The 22,901-nt window shown below is 34.9% G+C and overlaps 1 pseudogene; it reads right to left on the reverse strand.

The window, feature by feature from the left end:
• Positions 1–897: 897 nt before the first annotated feature.
• Positions 898–1,811, reverse strand: LOC141499093 (NADPH oxidase 4 pseudogene; annotated as a pseudogene).
• Between the last annotated feature and the right edge of the window lie 21,090 nt (positions 1,812–22,901).

A 22,901-nucleotide genomic window follows, 5' to 3' on the forward strand; every position in this document is an offset into this window, starting at 1 on the left:
AAAGCATGAAATTATTTTAAAGTATCTGTCAATAGTTCTTCTGATCTCTATCAGTAATTCTTTTCTTTCTCCCTAAATTGTATAGTAATAGTTCTTAAGTTCAGTCAGAAATCAATATTGTAAGACCTATCTTTCAAACATATAATTCTGTAATATATTAAAATTTTTATTGGTGTGCTTTATTTTTACATTATAAACATCTATATAACATTCCCATATGATAAGTCTAATAACAAAGTAAAAGAGTTAAGATAAACTAATAATAGAATGACCTCATCTGAAATGGCATGTTACATCTTGCATCTGTAGTGCTCTACCTTCTCTATTTAAAGAAATGAACAAATCTATTTTCTTTGCCTCCCACTCCACCCAACTGAAAAAAAGGAAAAGGAAAACAATTCTTGTTACAGTTATTCTATCAAGCAAAACAGATTTATGGACAGACACAATGACAGTATAATGACAAAGATTGTTGCCAAGGCCATGAACTAGAAGTTTTTGTAGCAAGACTTTTGCTGAGTCATTGGTGCCATTGAAATGTAGTTTTGGAAAGCTATTTCATTTGTATTTGTGGATTGATTAGGAAATTTTCCTATCTATAGAGTAGCTATGAAAACATTTATTATAATCTACTTATTGTCTATGAGAAAAATTAGTTGGATTTTTTAATGATTAAGAAGAGACTATTAGATATTTCCTCCACAAGACAGTAAGCAAAAAGACTGATTACCAGTTTTTAGAAGATTTTTCTTTTGAACTCACAATGGCTTAACAGTATATGAAGTAAAAAAGAAGACTAAGTATATACTTAGGCAAAAAATAAGTTCAAATAGGGAGGGAGGACTTAACCCAGAGTTAGCATCTTTGCTGCATCCAGGTCATCCAATAAAATAGAACTCAGTTCTTGATTCTTTTCTGTATTCCATCTGTTTAACTGTGGTATGACTAGATATTCAAATAGTCAGTTTGGTCCTCCTACCAAAACTTATTAAGCAGCACACAGAATAAATCCTCAAATCAAAAGAAAGGACTGAATGTCTCTGCACATCCAGGTGAAATACAGTCTTCTGAACTTGTTTGATCTTCAGTTATCCTGCAGTGTGTTGAGAATTAATGCAAAAGGAATCACTCTGATGTCTCCAGTCATGCACAAGCTGACCTCTTTACCTAACTATTCCTCAAAGTTTCTCTGAAAGGGTACCACTTGGGATAATATCTTGGCTGGCTGAAGGGCAGAATCTTTGAATCTTGTCCAGATGGAGGAAGCATCAAATCTTGAAACCTTTTTGTCCAGTCTCCAAATAATTTCAGCTCAACTCCAAATTGCTTTGGGCACATGGTAAGAATAAATGGATGATTTTCTAGTGCAGACATTTTTAGCCAGTGAAGAATAATGTTATTCACATCTGACTTTCAAATCTTCCTTGATCATTCAAACTTCAATGACATCTGTCTGAAATGATTGTCACAGGCTTATTACTTCTAGTATATCTGTAGAGTCTTTCAACATGATAGATGTACAAATTCAGAATCCAAAGCTAAGTCTGAGAAGAATTTGCTTAGAACCTGGTCTCCTCTGCACAGATTTTCAAAACCCATTTTATATAAACAGCTTTGGTTTTACAAATCCTCTGAGGAAGAGTTCAGGAATGTGTTCTGAGAAATTCTCTGGCAGGGAAATATTCAGGTAGAGAATTCTATTAGAACTTGAGGCAGCCAGGAGGCTGTGCAATGAGATTAGTTTGATCTTTCAGGAGCCCTCCTAAAACATCAGCTGTAGATACTGCTAAAGCATAGAGACACAAATCCATCAGTGAGTTAGGGGATGTCTAATCTAAGCATGTGAAGTGTTCCCCCAGTGGAATGGGCAGATGAAAACAATTTATTCCAGCTATCATGAAGTAACTGAAGCAGGCACCATGGAGCACTTAAAGCTTTGTCAGCCATCAAAGATTCTACGGTTATCGCCAGTCATTCTGACTTTTTTCTCATTTAAATCTAATCCCTGCACAAGTTAAGACATCACCCTGTGATGTCACTGGTTCTCTTTGAGAATGAAGGACAAACAACAATATTAGTTTTTATCTACACAGTCAAGACAAATTAGCAACCATTTATTAGTTACACACTATCTGCCAGGCACTGGGGATAAAAAGGCAAAAGATAGTTCCTTCTTTCAAAGAGCTCACAGTGTTATGATGGAAACAACATGCAAACAACAAGTGAAGCAGAGAAGGAAGCAATGTGCGAAGAAGACATATGCAGAATAATTTGGAGATAACAGAAGGAAAGCACTAGAATTAAGAAGGATCAAAAACACAGGAAGATTTTAGCTGAGTCTAGGAGGAAGCCAGGGAAAGTAGGAGGTAGAGATGAGAAATGAAAGAATCCCAGACATAGGTGACAGCCAGTGAAAATGCCTAGAGTTGGGAGATGGAATATCTAGTCTGAGGAATAATGGAAGGTTAGTGCCACTGAATAGTAAAGTATATAAGGGGAGAGAGGTAAGACAGGGATAGGAAAGGGCTTGGTTATGGAGGACTTTAAAAACCAGAGGATTTTATATCTGATCCCGAAGGCAATAGGAAGCCACTAGAATTTATTGAATGGGAGGGTAACAAGGTCAAACTTGTACTTAAAGATCAATTTAATAAGCTGAATGAAGATAGACTGGAGTGAGGAAATTTGAAGCAGGAAGATCAGCCAGTAGGTTATTGTAATAGTCCAGAAATAGGTAATCACCCACACCAGGGTGATAGCAATATTAGAGTAGAGAAGGGAGCATATAAAACAGAAGTGCAAGTAGAAACCACAGATTTTGACAACTCATTAGTTATGGGGGTGGGGGTGGCACAGTGAGAATGAGCAGTTGAGGATAAACATGGTGACTGGGTGGATCATGGTTCTTTCCAGACCAATAGAAAATATATTCACTGATGCACCTAATTATTACTGCAGATTTGTATAGATATATTTGCATGTTAGCTATGATAATTTTGTGGACTGTCTATTTCATATATTCTGTTTATGTATGGTATTGTGCACACACACCGATATTATTTCATTTATTTTCTTGTTTGAATGTACATGGACACATTTATTTACTATATAATGCAATTTAATTCAGACCTGTAATCATTAGAGATCTATCTAGAATTTAAGACTTTGCATTCTAACCAGAATTTAGATCTATGGATGACAAATATGCTCAGACAGATTCCAGTTGCCAAGGTACAACAAATGTTTAACCGGGGGAGAGTGCAATAGAGTTGTTCTTTCACAAAAGGGCTATAAAGACTTTTAAAACTAACAGTGAAAATGTAACCACATTAAGTAATCCCTTTTTTGAAGTAAAAATCAGTCCCTTGTGTGAATCTGAAAAGAAGCAATGTTTATAGGATGAAGTACAGGCATAGCATGGAGATATTCTGAATTTGGTTCCAGACAACTGCAATGAAACAAAGTCACATGATTTTTTTTCAGGGCATAGAAAAGTTATGTTTATACTATATTGTAGACTATTAAGTGTGCAAATAATAGTATTATGTTTAAAATAAATATTATATATTTACACACACACATATATCTTAATTAAAATTTTTTTCACTTAAAAATTTAACCATTATTTGATCCTTTGGAAATAACAAATTTTTTGCTAGTGGAGGGTCTTGCCTTGTTATTAGTTGTCCTACTTTCAATGTTGTAGTGTTTCAGGGAATAGGGAGGTCCTAGGAAAGAGAGAGAAAGTGGCAGAGGCTGTTCTATTAAGCAGTGAGAAAACACACATTTATTGATTAAGTTTGGTAGCTTCTATATGCAAAGTGATTCCCCAAGACAATTATAATACAACAAAGATCACTGTTCTGATGATAACAACAACAACAATAATAATAATAATATAAAGCTTAAAATATTTCAAGAATAACCACAATGTTACACAGAGACACGATATAGACCCATGTTATTGGAAATATGAGATTTGCTCAACACAGGTTTTGTAAAAAACATACAATCTTCAGAGCAAAATAAAATGAAGTTCAACAAAATGAGGTATGCCTATATTAAAGTACATGGCTTTGGGTTCCCTGGGAGATCAGAGGTATATACAGAAATAACTTTCACAAAATAAAAATCCAAAACACTAGTAACAAGAATACAAGGACTAATTGGGCATAGGGTGTTGTCAAAGAATGATGGCAATCCTTGAAAATAGATCTCCTCAAGGCAGTTGGCAGTAATCTTGTATTGTACTTCTTCCCATGAACCCCTTTATGAGATACTGAAACCTTTTCCTCTGAGCATGAAGAAATTCTGTTTATCTTTATTTCAAATATTTTCTTTGAACAATTTTAACAACTGATCTTTGGTACTTGAGTATATGTATTAGGAAAATTTAAGAGATGACAACTAAGGTAAGGAAACTAGTCCAGGGAAGAGACAGAGATAGATCTAATATTGCAGTAATATGCCAAAAGTTTTGGGTTGGGGTCTTGGAACTAACAAAATCATTAAGAGGACAGCAGATTGGTGGAAGCTAGGTGGTGCAATGGATAGGGTACCCACCCTGGAGTCAGGAGGACCTGAGTTCAAATGTGGCTTCAGACACCTAATAATTGCCTAGCTGTGTGACCTTAGGCAAGTCACTCTTAACCCCATTGCCTTAAATAAATATTTTTTTTTAAAAAGAGGATAGCTGATCTATTGATTCTATTTCCTGTAGTAGAGAAAGAAAGTTTATAGAATAAAATCTATCTGTATAACAAACAATCTGGGAGGGCATAATTCTGATGACTCACTATATCTCCTTAATACTGTTCTGTGAACAAAAAATAATTATTCAACAAACAGTTCCTACTATGCTCAAAGTTATTGGCTTAGGAGCTAGAGGAGAGTCAAAGATTATAAGCAAGGTCCCTATTCTCGGGGAGCTTACAACCTGAAACATTTGAGTTTTGTCCCAAAATTATCTTACCTATTTTGTGTGAAGTCAAGAACTATTTCTGACTTGCTATCCTCAGTTTCAGGGCAGTGTTCTCTCAATTTTTTTCTTAACAGATGTCTCACTTTTACCCCACATATGGAAAGAGTATCAGGGAAATTTGTCCCTCCAAGGAAAAAAATCAAGAATAGTACATGAAGGATACTTAAGTTTGAAAAGTCAACAGAAGAAAAGTGTTCCATTGTTTTGCCATATATATATATATTCCATTATTCCATTGTTTTGGGTAGATCAGAGATTAAAGATTTATTATTCCAACTCTTTCACTTTACATGACAAAATTAGAGCCCAGTGACATTAAATAACTTGCTTAAGGTCACATTGTCAGTAAACATCAAAGTAGTGTAGAACTGAGATTCTTGGACTTCAAATCCAATTTTTTGAACTGTGTGTGTTCTTTATCTATTAAGTGATAATTATTTCATTTAATTTTTGTTGCTTTTTTGAAGTGTTTAGTATTTCTTTAGGCTATTTGTTATTGAATTAAAGGAAGCAGTGGGATATTTGAACACTAGTCTGGGAACCAGGGAATCAGGATTCTAGTCCTTACTGGGAGAGTGCTCAGAGCCCAGAGAAAAAGATCTGGGTTGGAGCTCTAACCCAACCCTTAACTGTGATGTTGAGTAAATCTTAGCTTCTCTGAATCTTATCTGTAAAATGTTAATAATGATAATAATGTCACATTGGTTTGAATATAAGAAATGTACCTAAAATGAAATCCCTTTTGAAGGAAAAAATACAAAGAAAAAGAAAACTAATTATAGACCACTCAGCTATTATGAAAACCAGATTTTGGGGGAAAATGCAATATAAAATCAAACCCAATAGTGTATTTATATTGTCTATAACTCCCTTCCTCTGCTTGTAGAGTTGAGTGCAGTTGGAGAAAGTAATGAAACTGGTGCTTAATAAATTCACTACAAAATTGTTTTACTGGTTCCCAATTCTCTAACCCATTCATCACAACAGCTATTCTAAACCTTCTCTTTCATCCTCAAGCCTACCCCCCCAATCTTCCTTCCTACTCTGAGACCTCCACTCCATACTTTACTGAGAAAATCAAGGTTGTTTGTCATGAGATTTCCTTCTTTACATTTCATTACCCCTTCACATCATTTCTTATTTTCTCCTTTACTCCAGTCTTTAAAGATGAGGTAGCTTTGTTCCTCCACAAAAGCTATGGTTCTACATATATGTTTGATCTGATCCTCTTCAATCTTCTGTCAATTTATTCTATTACCACGTTCTTCTCAAATCTTCAATCTTATTCTAGCTACCATTTCATTTTGTTTCCAACATCCTCAAAAACTCTCATATCCCTTCAAAATACAGTCCCCTTCAAATCCCATCATCCCATCTTCTGGGCTCTCACCTGATATCTCTATTTCCTGGTTAAGCCTACTTAAAAAAAACAACCACAATCACAATCACCATAACAACTATAACCTCCCCCCCACCCCCACACTATGCTAACTGCATCTTCTTTGATACTTCTTACTTCTCAGTCTTTTGCACTTTGGTTTCCAATTATATTGCTCAACTGAAATTTCTGTCCTCAAGTTACTAATGATAGCTCAATTATCAAATCTTATTATTATCAAACCACCATCTTTCTGATCATCCAGAACTTCACAACCCTAATATCATTCATTCATTCTCAGCTCCTCACTTTTACTCATTGTATATATCAAAATAGTTGAGAAATACTTATTTCTACCTCTACTACTCTTATACGTTTGTAGCCTTCTTTCCACCCATAATAATGACTTCACTATTTACAATTTAATCAGATCTCACTCAGCTTGACTATTACATAACATCCTAACTGGTATCCTTGCCTCTGCCTACTCCAATCCATCATCCACAGAAGTTCCCAAAGGGTTTTCCTAAAGCACATGCTTGACATTACTTTTTTGCCCCCTAGGTTCAATAAACTGAAGTGGTTTATTTATCCATTCTTGGAAAAAAAATAAATACCTCTCTGACATTTGAAGTCCTTCAAACATTACCCTAACCTACCTTTCCAGACATTATACATTATCCTCATTCAAAACTCTATGGACTAGGAGCGGCTAGGTGGCACATTGGATAAAGCACCGGCCTTGGAGTCAGGAGTACCTGGGTTCAAATCTGGTCTCAGACACTTAATAATTACCTTAGTTGTGTGGCCTTGGGCAAGCAACTTGACCCCATTTGCCTTGCAAAAAACAAAACAAAACTCTATGGATCAGTGTAATTGGCTTATCTATCTATCTATATATGTATATTTTTCCATCTTAAATTTTTATGCCTTGCACTAGTTGTCTCCCATGACCTGGATTGCACTCTGTTCATTTCTGTTCTTAAAAATTCCTAGTATCCTTCTATGGTCAATATAAGCACATCTTCTATATGAAGCCTTTCCTAATCCCTCCTCAGAACCAGTATCCTTCACACCAAATCACTTTATATCTGTTATATCCCTCTTTCTCTTTCTGTCTCAGCTTCCTGTCTGTCCATCCATCCATCCATCCATCCATCCATCCATCCATCCATCCACCCATCCATCCATATCAATCTCTCTATCATCTATCTATCTATGTTAGAGGTATTAAACATGTAACTGACAAGCCACAAATAGTCCAGTATATTTCTCACAACTCCTTAAATACATTAAAATATTATAGGAAAAATGTTTAACAGAAGAAATGAAAATATTATAGAATATCTTAATATTAATACATTATTTTCTAATCCAATATGTAATCTGTAACAATCTTTATGCCTTGTTTAGTGACTCCTGCTTATATTTGAGTTCAACACTATTGCTCTACCATCCCCTCCTCATCCTTCTCTCTACCCTTTTCTCTTTCTCCTCTACCTCTTCATCTGTTGTCCCCCTTAAAGGAGTAGGAGTTTCTCAAAGGGAGAGACTGCTCTATATTTGATTATCAGAGATGAAGGGATTTCATTTTAAGAAAACAGATGCTATTAAGTTATTTGTAGATTTGTAAAAATAAGTTTTTGTCAAGACAAAGACGTGATTTATCAATTACTTAAGAACAGAATTTAGAGGGGAGGGTTCAATTGTCTTAGAGCTTGTCACTGATTATGTTGTTAATAGCCAAGACTCCCAGCTTCATTTTATTTACTGTTCCAGGGAATACATGTAGTAAATTTTCTTTTGTTTTTTATTTTCCCCTTAAAGTCCTAAATATTCCTTCCAAGGGTATAAGAAATTTGGCATCTCTCTATAAGGTTATCTTCATGTCAGCATTTGTTGTTGTTGCTCTGGAACTACTTCTGAAGCAATCACATAAATCTTATTTTAATGGTCTTGCCATCCACATGTCCTTGCTTCTGAACCTTAGGGAATAGAGCTAAAAACTAGTATATTTCTTAAAAATGTAATATTGAGTGCAGACATGTATGATTCGGGAAAACAATGACTCTGAAGCCTTGGAAATTTGCAAACATAATTCACAATATCCTTTCGAAAAAAAAGCATCATTTAGTTCTGGAACAACCTTGGGATAAGTTACTGGTTAAGTGATAAGTTAGAATCTTAGAAGGTTTCAAGAGCTCATGGTGGAAAAACAGAGGTTACTTTGAGAGGCATCATCAGTTTTCAAAGGTGTTTACAAGAACAATTCTTGTGAATTTGTTAAAAAATGATTTGACGGGCATAGCCCTGGACCCCTAGATTGCACATAGTCTATAAAACCCCTAAACTGCAAATTAACCATTTCCCCCACTACTTACTCTCTTTCTGGAAGGTGCTGTTTGAAGTCTTTGCTTCTCATTTTTCACTTCTTATTAATCAATTTAGAAAACATCTTTTTTTCACTTGTCCTTACTACCAATAATATCTTCTCCATGGATGGCAGAAGTGTACTATTAATACTAATCAATTATTTCTTGAAAACTCATAAATTTTGAACTTTGAAGGGCTCTCTAAGTCAGTGACTGACCTGTGAAAGGCTTTGCATAAAGTTCTATACCAGGCACCACTGAAGTATGTGGGGGGGGCACACACTGAGATGGTTCTGGATTGGCATCTATTCTCCTCTCCCCCTTATAAATAGGATTAAAGTTTTCTTAATTATCCCCCTGTTGTTTGGGTATTCTTCATTCAAACTCTATTGTATCACAACTCTATATCTTTTTCTAGGATCTACATAAGATAGTGTGAATATATCATCAAAGTAGAAATAGAAAATGTCTATATCTATACAACTAGAAACACTCTAGTAAATGTTTTCAAATAAATATTTCATGAATTTAGGAGAACTAATGGATATATAAACTAGGTTACTTATACAAATGTGTCTCTAAGGAGGAAAAATGAAAATTCCACCACTGTTCAATATTTGAAGGTCTCCACTGAAATTAAGAAATTACAGAATTAGAAAGGAGCTAATCAATCATTTGTTCAAGCCTCACTTCCTTTAATTATGGCAGAGTTATGTCATGTCTGGAGAGGCATTAACCCTCTGGCCCACTCTTTGAGCTGAATCTGTATTTAAAGAGAGAGAGGTAAAGAGCAAGCTTTTATTAAATGTCTGCTATGTTCAATCACAATGCTGAGCACTTTAGAAAAATTATCTCATTGACACAGCAGAAATGACCCAGGGAGGACTTTGGGGGGAACAAGTGAAAGCAAAGGGAAAAATGGTCTCTATGACAGTTTCTCTGTCTCCTTCTTGGCTTGCCTTTCACTCCACTTGACTGCTCCATTGGCAAAGAATAGGAAGGGGGATTGATTAGAATATCATTTGGCCCAGTCCATGAGCCTGTCACTCAACAGAGATAGCTTGAAGGCATACCTGGAGGTTGCTATCAGTGACACAAATATAGTGACTCTCACAATCCCAGACTTGTGTTCCCCCTAGAAGTGATTAGAGCTTGACTTGTCAGGAGATATATAACATGTGTGCATGTGTGTGGGTATGTGTAGGGGGCTTTATAGGAAACTATTTACCAAATGAAAGTCAGGCTAATTTTTCTTTTGAAGGAATTAAAAACTACTTTTGGGATTTAATTGGTCCAGGGACTAAGTCTTAAAACTATTGACATGGCTTCCTTATTGCCTAAATACAAAAGTTAGTTCCCTTAGACTTGATACATACTTGAAAAGTATATCACCATGACAAATGCAGAGAGATAAAGAAGTTGTTTCCAAATGAGTTAATGAAATATACTTGATCAATATTTTTTGACTAGGCGATACAGTGGATATAATGCCAAATCCTTAGATCAAATCTAGTATCAGACTATTACTAGTTGGAAAAGTCATTTAACTTCTATCTTTGTCAGTTTCCTTACATATTGTAAGGATTATTGTGAGGATAAAATGAGATGATCTTTATAAAACTCTTTGCAAAACTTCGAGTGCCATATGACTGTTAGTTGTTATGTTCATTGACTTGGATTTATTGAATACAGAACTAAGGGAAAAGTTTTCCCATTGGCTCAAGCCAAGAATTTAATTTCATAAATCTCCACAGATCATGCCCCAAAACTAGAAAGATGAGAAACTGCAACTAGAGGAGAAAAAGTGTACTTCTCTGAGATGTAGTGTGTATAGCATTTCCCCATAGGTGTTGGTTGGAGCACATAACCATCTGTTCGATGTGGCATAGCTGAATACCTAATTATTTTAATGAATGATATCAAGCTAATGGTCAGCAATGTCCTCTGATTAATGATATATAAATGGTGAGTCTAAGACCCAAAGAGAAACCATATGCTCAATAGCATATGTTTTTTTTTTCAGTCAGAACTGGAATCTAGATATTCTGATTTATAGGCTTGTATAATCTGTCTATCTATCTATCATCTCTCTATCTCTTCCTCCATCCATCTATCCATCCATCCATCCATCTACTCTGTTTATATAGCTATACCTACTTAATCATCTCTTTTTTCATTAACTATCTCATTTATGTATATATATTATATATAATATATATGTATGTATTCATTGCTCTACAACTGTACATTTTACAGGGTTGTAGACCTATGTCTATGGAAAAGAGAAGCTTCAGATTTCATGTTTGGAAGAGTAGTATCATTATTATATATTAATAGTTAATGTAAGAATCTTCAGAATGCAACTTGTATGTTCTATTCTGTAAATGAGGTATAATCATTTTGCTATCATTTGCTGCAATTCAAATATATAGGTAAACCTTTATAATGATGATGAAAATAATCACAGCTCCCATGTATATAATACTTTAAAGTTTAATAATAGCATTTTCACAACAGCCCTAGAAGGTAGATAGCATGCATACTATAAGCCACAATTTATAGATGAGGAATTTAAACTTCGAGAGCTTAGGCCATAATGGCCCAACTAGAATTTTCTAGAAGATTGTCCCCTTCTAGGCTTCAAGGAATTTTGAAGGACCTAAGTATTGTACTGTATCTCACTGATAATTTAGAAAATTTCTTTTTCAGCAGCTTGGGAAGAACTTTTAAACCAAAAAAAAGACCCTCACTTGCTTCAGTTAATGTTTGCAATCAAACTTTAGTGACTTTAGTGAAAGCATCTGAATGTATTTATAATGCCAGCATAAGGTCCCAGTCAAGAGTATTGAACCTCAGTCTGAAAGATAATACTTCTTAAAGTGAAGAGTGGGAAAGAGCTGAACTGATAAAGAAAATCAGAAACCTGAGAAACTTTATATTACTCAAGAGTCATGTCTTCATAATGATATTTTGTTATTATGTTAACAGGATTTTATTCAATTTAACTTCAAATATTTTTAAGAAATCAGTTAATAAGTGATATGGTAGATGGTGCATGGATATTGTAGTCAGGAAGATCTCAATCTGAATCCAACCTTTTTTTTGCTTTTGGTTTTCATTCATTTTAATTGTATACAACTCTTCATGATCCTATTTGGGGTTTTCTTGGCAAAGATATTGGTGTTATTAGCAATTTCCTTCTGCATCTCATTTTTTCATATCAGGAACTGAGGCAAACAGGGTTAAGTGACATGTCCATTGACAACTCCATGAATTGTTGCAGTCAAATAATATCATTGCATTGTGACCAAACTTCTGTTGTTTATCTACTCTGAATTAAACTGGACTTATTCCTATATGCTAGACACAGAATAAGACCTAAAGCCCTTCTTAGTTATACCTACAAGAGGTGGCACAATTCTGGTTCTCCTGAACACTGAAATGAGGCCTCATGGTAAAGTTTTAGAGGAAGTTTAAAATATTATAGCATTCTCAATGTTCAGCCAATTAATTTTTATATACTATGAAAATATGCAATCTAAAATAAATAAACTTGAAAATTGTATTTTTTGTATTATCTAGCATAGATTGAAAGATAGCTTTATTGACATTTAGGCAGCTTTAGTTTTGATACTTTGGGAGCTAAATGTAAGTTCCATGAGAGCAGGGACTGTTACATTTTGTCTTTGTATCCCCAGTACCCAGCACAGTACTTGAAACACAGTAGGTGCATAATACATGTTTATTGATTGATCAAATGTATTTGTACCTTCATATCATGAGAACATTTGTTACTATGAAGGTGAATATACCAATTTTTTTACTAAATTGAATAGTGTCCCTAGACATCTGCCTCATTTAATTCAAGTAAACAAGGTTTCACTTGAGCATGATACTCTGATGGATAATAAAAATAGAACAAAAGAAAAATATTCCCAACAGGTGCATAAAAATTTAAACACAGAATATAGACAAAGTAACAAAGGTGACATCTTATAGTGGAGAGAAAGCTGACCAAAGGTAAAGAAGATTTGGTTTCAAATCTCACCTCTGACATATATCATCTGTTTCCTTTAAGCAAGTCTCTTAACCTCTAAGACTTTTATAGCTAAATGGAGAAATTGAAGAATTATAAATTGCTGTGAAGTATTATTGTTTCATTAGAGGAGCTTCCTCCCTAGAAACCCTCAACTTATGTGATGTTAGAGCTCCTATTAAACAATGATGACACCATCAACAAGTTAAATTTAACAAGAGTGAACTGATGAAATTCTCTGAACAAGGCAATATATCAATAAATGGTGCAATGGTTTCCCTTCGTGTATGTCAAAGACCCTGAGCAAATGGACAATTCACCTTTTCTGCTTTGGGGGAGTACAAAACAAAGAACAGGTGATCTCAAAGGGTTAAAGGAAACACGATTGGTTACAGAGCTGAGGCACAGGGAAGAACATGATTGGTTAGAAGTTTAGTGTGATAATGATGTTGTGTTTGTTTATCCTTTGTTCTTGAAGAAGACCATGACTTTAGGGAGGTGATGTGGTGACAAGTAAGTGAATTGAATTTGATGAGGGTGTGCTGTACTAAGTCACCAGTCTCATTTTCTCTTTTGCAGTCATCTGGGTCCAGTGGCCAAATTAGGATGAATTGGAGATGGCCCTGGATGCAAGGAAAAGTTAAGAGACTTGCCCAAGGTCACACAATTAGTAATGGAAGTTTAGTGATGGGGATCAATGAAACTCTTTTCTTCCTTATATATAAAAAAGTGCTCATTGTTGGAGTCCAGGTACAAGGTCAAAAGATAATAAACTAGATGACAGAGTTAAACCAGGAATTTCCACAAGTTCTCCTCCAGAACACCACAAATACCTTTAAATAATTACTCCAACCAAATTACAGACTAGCAGAACCCACAAAACAAGAAAAAAGTTTTCCAGCCCAAGACAACGTGGATGATCTGTGGGAAAGGTCTGTTACCCAGGGTTAGAAAGGGCCTACAGTGTGGCCTAGGATACAAAGGATTCCAGGAAACCTGTTATAGACAATTACTTTGTTCCTGTGGAGGATGAAAATACGCATTCAGAAGACAATAAAGTCAAAAGCTCCTTCTCCTATATTAGGACAGTTAGGAGCATATATAAACAAGGCATAGGAGGGACCTGAATATGAAGTTATAATATATTATAAAGATGGAGTCAATGAATAAAAAAAGGAGTGTATTGGGAGAAAGGGAAGGGAGTGGTAGAATGGACTAAAATATTTAAAATAAAAGAGGTAAGGAAAAACTTTTGCAAAGGAGTGTTAAAGGGGGGAAAATGAGGGGAAATGAATAAGCTTTCACTGTCATCAGAAGTGACTCAGACAGGAAATAATTAACATACTCAATTGACTATAGAAATCTATCTTTTCCTAGAGAAAAATAGGAGAGAAAAGGGATGGGAGAAAAAGGGGAGATGAAGATGTTGTAGGTGATAGAAGAGAGGGAAGATTGTGGGAGAAGGTAGTCAGATATAACACACTTTTGAGGAGGGACAGGATGAATGGAGAGAGAGAATAGAAAAAATGGGATGGGGAGAATAGGTTGTAAGGAAATACAACTAGCAATAGCAACTGTGGAAAAAATATTGACAGACTTTTGACAATGAATGCTATCCATTTCCAAGAAAGGACTGATGGTGTCTGAATATTAACTGAAGCAACTCCCCCCCCCCCCTTACTTTATGTTTCTTGAGATTTCTCTTTCTTTGTGTGTGGGAATTATTTTTTTTAGGTTTTTGCAAGGCAAACAGGGTTATGGGGCTTTCCCAAGGCCACACAGCTAGGTAATTATTAAGTGTCTGAGGTTGGATTTGAACTCAGGTACTCCTGACTCCAGGGCCGGTACTCTGTCCACTGTGACACCTAGCCACCCCTGGGGATTATATTCACTTTTACAACATGACTATTGTAGTATTGTGGTATCATAGTATTGTAGTATTATATTTCATGACTACACATTTATAACCTACACCAAGTAACTTGCTTTCTTAATGAGGGGAGTGGGGTCAGAGAAGGGAGAGAATTTGTAACTCAAAGTTTTGGAACTAAATGTTGAAATTTACTTTTGCATGTAACTGGAGTAAATAAAAATTTAAAATTAAATAAAAAGAAGTGAAACAAGATAATACATTATCTCTTTTTGGACAGCAAACCAGATAACTTTGAAGGATGAGTTAGTGGTATGAAGATGTAGATCCAACAGCATTCTGTTTGCATGCATCCCCAAAGGTCAGCTAAATTTCTTGAGGCAAGAATAGATCAATGATTAACAGGAGAACTGATTTCTAAACAACCCATAACAGATCAGCTGAATTCTGAACCACATTCAGTGACAGAGAACCATGATTTAAGAAGTTACAGGACAAAAGCAATTAATTGTAAATAGGATCAATAAGGACATCCATTCAATCTTCTCCACAATAATTATGAAAATGATGACAACAGCAATAATAGCAACTTCAGGAAGAAAAGTTATTTCAAGAGGTTGAGAGTGCTAATATCTGAAAAAATTAGGATATAATGGAATAATAATATAATCTGGAATAATGTAGATCTGTACTTTAGAACAGGGTTGCCCAACCTTACTTTAAAAAGATTTTATTAAAACAATAAAACCATATACAATAGACAGTATATTTTGATTTGCTATTTTACTGAGAGCTCTGCAGTAGCTCAGCTTCATTTTCTAAAGCATTTAATACTTTCACAGGTCCCGTACAATTGTACTGCTGGCCATATGCAACCCACATCACATTTTGGTCATACCTGCTTTAAAGTAAACTAGTGGTAATGAAGATAAAAAGAAATGTAGTAAATTGGGAGACAATTTTTACAACTAGTATTTCTGACAAAGGACTCATTTCTAAAATATACAGAGAAATGAGTCAAATTTTTAAAAGGACAAGCCATTTCTCAATTGACAAATGGTCAAAGGATATGCAAAGGCAATTTGCAGATGAAGAAATCAAAGTGATCCATAGTCATATGAAAATTTGCTCTAAATCTTTAATTATTAGAGAAATGCAAATTGAAGCATCTCTGAGGTACCACCTCACACCTCTCAGACAGGCCAATATGACCAGAAAGGATAATGATCAATGTTGGAAGGGATGTGGGAAATATGGGACACTAATATATTGTTGGTGGAGCTGTGAACTCATCCAACCTTTCTGGAGAGCAATTTGAATTACACCCAAGGGCAATAAAAATGTGCATTCCCTTTGATCCATCAATACCACTGCTGGGTCTATATCCTGAAGAGATTATAAAAAGGGTAAAATATCACTTATAAAATATTCATAGCAGCCCTGTTTATAGTGGCAAAGAATTGGAAATTAAGTGAATGTCCTTCAATTGGGGAATGGCTTAACAAACTGTGGTAAATATATGTGATGGAAAACTATTGGTCTATTAGAAACCAGGAGGGATGGCAATTCAGGGAAGCCTGGAAGGATTTGCATGAACTGATGCTGAGAGAGATGAGCAGAATCAGAAGAACATTGTACACCCTAACAGCAACATGGGGGTGATGGTCAACCTTAATGGACTTGCTCATTCCATCATCAATGCAACAATTGGGCACAATTCTGGAGTATCTGCAATGGAGAATACCTTTAATTTAAAAAAAATCCATTATCTTATTATGTAATTTTTCTATCTCTTATACTTTATGTTTCTTCCTTAAGGATATAATCTCTCTCTGATCACATTCAACTTAGATCAATGTATACCATGGAAACAATTCTGAAGACTAACAGACTGCCTTCTGTGGGGGTGGGGGGTGGGGAGGGAAGCAAGATTAGGGAAAAATTGCAAAATTCAAAATCAATAAAATCTTTAAAAAATAAACTAGTGATTTCATGAGTTAGAGTAAAAGAGGGAGTATATTTTAGGCATAGGGAATTATTTATACAAATGTTTGGAGGTAGGAAGTGGAATACTGTATATGGGAAACAACTAGCATACCAAACTGACAGAGTTGGATAGTTAATGATGATGATGAATAAAATGAAACATGACCAGAGAGCTGGATAGAAGATGGATTGAGGAGAGATTGAATTGAGGAGATTGTCTGTGATTCTAGAAGTAACAGGAAGCTATTGAAGGTTTTTATTTTTTTGAGTATGAGTGAATGACATTCATATCTGTATCTCAAGAATATAAGACTCTAAGTATGATATTACTCAGCATCTGAGGTAGAAATGCCTCATATCAGTTTGAGTCATGTCAATGTTATCAGGAGGCTTGTCTTCTTGGCCACTTCTGGGACTCTTTTGAGTGACTAATCTCATAATATCAGTCCCATGGTCTCAGGACAAGTGGCAGTGCTAATGCTTACAAGAGGATTTTTGCACATTGACTGCAGGGACTTCTTGTAGGGTAATCGAAACTACTTCTGATTTTATAATAGCTCAGTTGGATTTAAGTCAAAGTTAGCAATGGAGAGTGAATTTACAAAGTACCTCTGACCTTTACTTCCTTGTGAAGCTCAGTCAGACAGGAGGCTCTAAATCATTGAAGTAAAACCCACTATTAATTAGAACTGATAAAGGCATTAAAGAAAGTCTTTAATGTCTTTGTTCTAGGACCTGGAGTTTTCGCAATCTGACTTTGTTCAGGAAAACTACTAGCACTTAATGAGTTTAGCATTAACAGGTTAATTTTTGGATGCTGAAAGGACCTATGATTCTGCTCAACTCCCCTCTCTCTCCTTCACTACAATCACAAGATGATGGTGGTGATGTTATATAAAGGAATTCTGCAATATTGTCCTATACTGTCAGTCATAGCTTATTTTTACTTTTGTCTGAAAACATACATATCTCTAAATCCTATTTGTGAAGAATATTATAATCTTTTAATTTTAGTTATGGAAGTGCATACATAGTAGTCATTTCATACTTGAGGAAATTGGGAAGGACCACACTCCAAAATATATCTTCCACCATCTTGTGGAAATTCTCTCCTTTATTCCTTTTAATTAAGATTCAGTGTAGGATCATGGGTAGAGGGTTGACTTTAATCAGGAATAATTATTTGGATTCAAGGGATCCCTCTGACATTTTCTGGCTATATGATCATAGCAGAGATAACATCTTCCTAGTTCCCCAGGGAACTCTAAGACTATTGTTAAGTGGAGTTGCCAGTCTATTTATACAGAGGGAGCATCCACACAGGAATTTTCCTACACCGATGAAATGGCAAAGCTAGACTTGCCCCACTTATAATATATCCACAAGAATGATTGATTACATCACAACCACTTGTATCCTATGTGCCTTATGTTATGGTTCCTGGAAATATTGACTTTACTCTTCAATTGCATTTCCTTCTCTTGTTTTCAACTCAACATCAGTGAATTTCTTTGAACTAGTAACATCTCTATGATGATTTTTAACCTTTAATTTTTGTAGTAAAACTTTTCCATGATTTTTTGACTGATTTTTTCTTAGGATCAGGGATTCAGAAAAATAAATTTCTCTAGAAATACAAAGAAAATTCTCATATGGAAACATTAGATCCCATCTTGTCCAAACTTCTATTTTACCAATGAGGAAATTGAGCCTCTAGGAAGGTTAAGTAAGTCAACCAAGGTCACAAAAATGCCAGAAGTGAGTTTTAAACACAAATCCTTAGACTCTAGTGCCAGTGTTCTTTTCACTGTACTCTTTTCTGAGGCACTTATCAGCAGAGGCAAGATTAAAAACCTTTGGAGACTTGGAAGAGAGGATGGCTAAAGTAGAAGGCAGAAGATTGACAAAATTATTTTTGCCTATTTCTTCTTTATACTCATAAGTAGCCATTTTCAATAGCTCTACTGATGATATTGTGACAATAGTGGCCACTTGCTTTTGCATATGCAATAAGAACATGCCAGTCCTTCAACCTTTGTCTATTAACTGGCAAGATCCAAGCAAAAACAACATATGTCCTTTCCCTTCCATTAGCAACATATATTTCTCAAAAATTTTCCTTAAGTTGTTTATTCTTGGGGATACTAGAATTCAAGTTTGATTCTTGGATTCTGTTAACATCCAGGGAGATAATCTCAGTTTCTACTGTCTCTGGTTCTCAGGGTGAAGAAAATCAAACTTAAAACAACATCACCAATTATGACAGAACATAGGGAGGCAGATGGAAGTTCTAAACCTGGAGTCTAGTATTTGTTTTTCAAACTATTTTGAAAATTTTCATCATATTTAGTTTTCTTTATAATCCTATACATTTAAGAATCATTCTGAGAATAGGTTCATAAGATTTACCTGACTATATGTCAGAAAAATTACTAGAAACACCTTAAATACTACTATTTTACAATTTCTGGAGCCAGATGATCTGGACTCAATTCTGATCATTGGTATCATTGGTATCAATGGGCAAATAATTTAACATTTCTGGGGCTTCAGTTTCCTTATCAGTAAAATGAGAGAATTGAACAAAATTACCTTTAATGTGCCCTTCAGCTCTAGATCAATGATGATTCTATGACATCAATAAAGATTTCCATTTTCTGTGAGAAACAACTGGACAAGTTGATCTTGTGGATCAGGTATTCTTCAGTAGATCCCTCTCTTTAGAAATTTTGTGTCTAGCCTTTCCCTTCCTGGATCATTACCTAGTCATAGCAAAGGGGCTTGTGTAGCTCAATGAAATTATGAAACCATTAACACTTACCCAAGATATAAAGGTCATAGCAGAGAGTTCTGACAAAAGGTAATCCAATGAAGAAGGAAATGTCAAACTACTCACTACATATATTAAAGTGCTCAAGAATCCTTTAGAAGAAATGGGGTAGTTTTCATAGTCAATAAAAAAGTTGAGAAAAGCAAAACTGGTTTATTATCTCACAAAGGACAGAAAGATATCTGTTTGAATACAAGGCAAATATTCAACATCACTGTAATACAAGTCAGTGCTTCAACAATTGATGCCAAAGAAGTCAAAGCTTATCAGTTCTGTGAAGACTTTTGACACCTAGAAATAATACACATACACAGTAAAGATGTCACATTCATCATAGGTGATTTGCACACTCAAGTAGGAAATCAAACAGAATTGGAATAACAGACATGTTTGCTTTTGGAGTACAAAATGAAGCAGGGCAGAGACTAATAGAGTTTTGTCAAGATAATTTGCTGGTCATGGAAAGCACTCTTTTTCAACAAAACAAAAGGTGACTCTACACACGGACATCACGAGATGGTTAATTTTGAAATCAGATTGATTGCATACCTTTGCAGCCAAAGGTGGAGAAATTCTACACAGTCAATTAAAAACAAGACTTGGAGCTGATTGTGGCTCAGATCATAAGCTTCTTTTTGAAAAATTCAGACTTAAATTGACAAAAGTAGAGGAAACCATCAAACCATATAGATAGGACCTCAATAATATCTCTTATGAAATGGAAGCATTGGATAGCTTTAAATGATTAGATAAGGTTGATGGAATGCTTGAAGAACTATGGGAGGCAGCAACCAAAAAAATTTCAAATAAAAGGACAAGAAAGCAAAAAAGACTTTAATGAGACTTTACAAATAGATGAGAAAAGGAATAAAATATAAAAGAAAAAGCTATCCAATTGAATGTAAAATTTCAGAGAATAGGAAAGATGAGTTTCTTAAGTGAACATTGCAAAGAAATAGAAGAAAATAATAGAAAACAATAGAATGAAAAGACAAGAAATCTTTTCAAGAAAATTAAAGACATTAAAACATTGCTTCATGCAAAAATGGACATGATAAAAGACAAAAATGGTAAAGACTTAATAGGAGAAGGGATTAAGAAAGGGTTACAGAAGAACTATACATTAAAGATCAGACTATCATTGATAACCACAATAGTATGGTTATTGATATAGAGACAGACATCCAGGAGAATGAAGTCAAGTGGGCCTTGGGAAACAATTTTAACAGTTAAACTAGTGGAAATGATGGATTTTCAGCTGAACTACTTTAAATCCTAAATTATGATTATGTTAAAATGATGCTCTCAATATACCAGCACATCTTGAAAACTCAACAGTATTTATTATACTAGAAAAGGTTAGTTTATGTGTCTATCCTAAAGAAGGGCAATATCAAAAAATTTTCAAATTACAAATTGCACTCATTTCACACAACAAGGTTATACTCAAGATTCTGTGAACTAGGCTCTAGCAATATGTAAAACAAGAATTACCAGAGGAACAGTCTGGTTTTCAAAGAGTCAGAGTAACTAGAATTCCCAGCATTCACTGAATGAAAGAGATGGAAAGGGGGTTCCAGAAAAGCAATATACTTTTGCTTCATTGACTATACTAAAACTTTTGGTTTATGTGGATCACCACAAAATATGAAAAGTTCTCAAAGAGATGGGAGTATCAGATCATCTTACTTGTCTCCTCAGGGATATGCCAAGAAGCAACAGTTGGGAATAATCATGGAACAGCTGACTGATTTAAAATTGGAAAAGAGTATGATGAGGCTGTATATTGTTACCTTATCTATTTAATTTATATGCAGAGTATATATATATATCAAGAGAAATGTCGGTTTGGATGAATGAAAAACCAGAATTAAAGTTGCTGAGAGATATATCAGTAATCTCAGAAATGCAGACAATACCACTCTGATGACAAAAAGTAAAGAATTAAGAAGCCACTTGATGAGGATGGAAGAAGAGAGTGAAAAGACTGGCTTAAAGCTTAGCATTTAAATAACTAAGGTTTTGGCAACTGATCACATTGCTTCCTGGCAAGTAGAGGGAGAAGAAATGAAAGTAGTGTCAAATTTTATATTCTTGGTCTCAAAGATCACTACAGATGGTGATTGCAGCCAAGAAATTACAAGATGCTTGCTCCTTGGAAGGAAAGCTACTGTAAATCTGGTCAGCATACTAAAAAAGCAGACACATCATTTTGCCAATAAAGATCTGTATGGTAAAAGCTATAGTTTTTCCTGTAGTGATGTATGGTTGTGACAGTTGTACCACAAGGAAAGCTGGGTATTGCAGAACTGATGCTGTCAAATTGTTTTAGTGGAGAAAAATTTACAAAGTCCTTTAGATAGAAAGGAGATTAAAATAAATCAATACTTAAAGAAATTAATTCAGACTATTCACTGGAAGATCAAATACTTTGGCCACATAATGAGAAGAAAGGACTCATTGGAAAAGACCCTGATGTTGGGAAAGATTGAAGGCAAATGGTAAAGGGGGTAATAAGGATAAGATGACTAGATAGTGCCATAGAAACAATGAATATGAGTTTAGAGAGACTTCAGAACATAATGAAGGATAGTCAGTCCTGGAATATTGTAGTCTATGGGATCACTAAATGTTAAACTCAACACACACACACACACACACACACACACACACACACACACACACACACCTTTCTGTCCTTTTTCTTTAGACTCAGGTCAATGTACCAGGAGAGAATTATCTACTGGTTTTTCCTGGAAAAATGAGGTTCCATCTCTTTATCTATCTATATTGGGAATACAGATAAATCATTTTTATGGGACCCTCTATAGCCAAAGAAGATCCAGGCTATTTCTATGGGCTTCCCTGAGGCAAGCATATCTTATTGGTTCTAACACTACTACTGAGGATAAGGAAGCAGTTCATTAAGATCTGTGTTGTTTGCTGTTATAATCTTAAAGTTGTGACCTCAAACAATCTATTACTGCTCAAAGAACTTATTACAAATAAGGAAGTTTCATTTATTTACCTAGAACAGAATGTGGCCAATGATTATCAGCAACAACTATGAACTGATTATAAATTCATTGTTTCCTCTTAGTTTGCAGTTCTTCATAGTGACTTTAAAGAATCTCAAATCTGAGTTACAGAATTATGCCAAGTATAAATTGTTTGTTAAAAGCATTATTATTTAGTAAAGAATCATACTATTACAACTTGAAAAATGTTTCATTTAGCACATTAGTTTACTTCTGGTTTGGATAACTTTGGTCTATCTGGATTTTACCCTCCCTATTTACCCCTTCCTTTGCTAATGGTTGTGGTGATTTCGGGGGTAAAGGTCTTGTTTACTCACATTGCTGGAAGGACCACTTTCCATAATCCTTTTAGGCCTCCCTGGTACTGCAAAACAAAAAAAAATGTTTTGTTTTAGTTTGTTTCTCCTTTT

The sequence above is a fragment of the Macrotis lagotis genome, chromosome X (genome assembly GCF_037893015.1).
Source record: "Macrotis lagotis isolate mMagLag1 chromosome X, bilby.v1.9.chrom.fasta, whole genome shotgun sequence".
Lineage (NCBI taxonomy): Eukaryota > Metazoa > Chordata > Mammalia > Peramelemorphia > Peramelidae > Macrotis > Macrotis lagotis.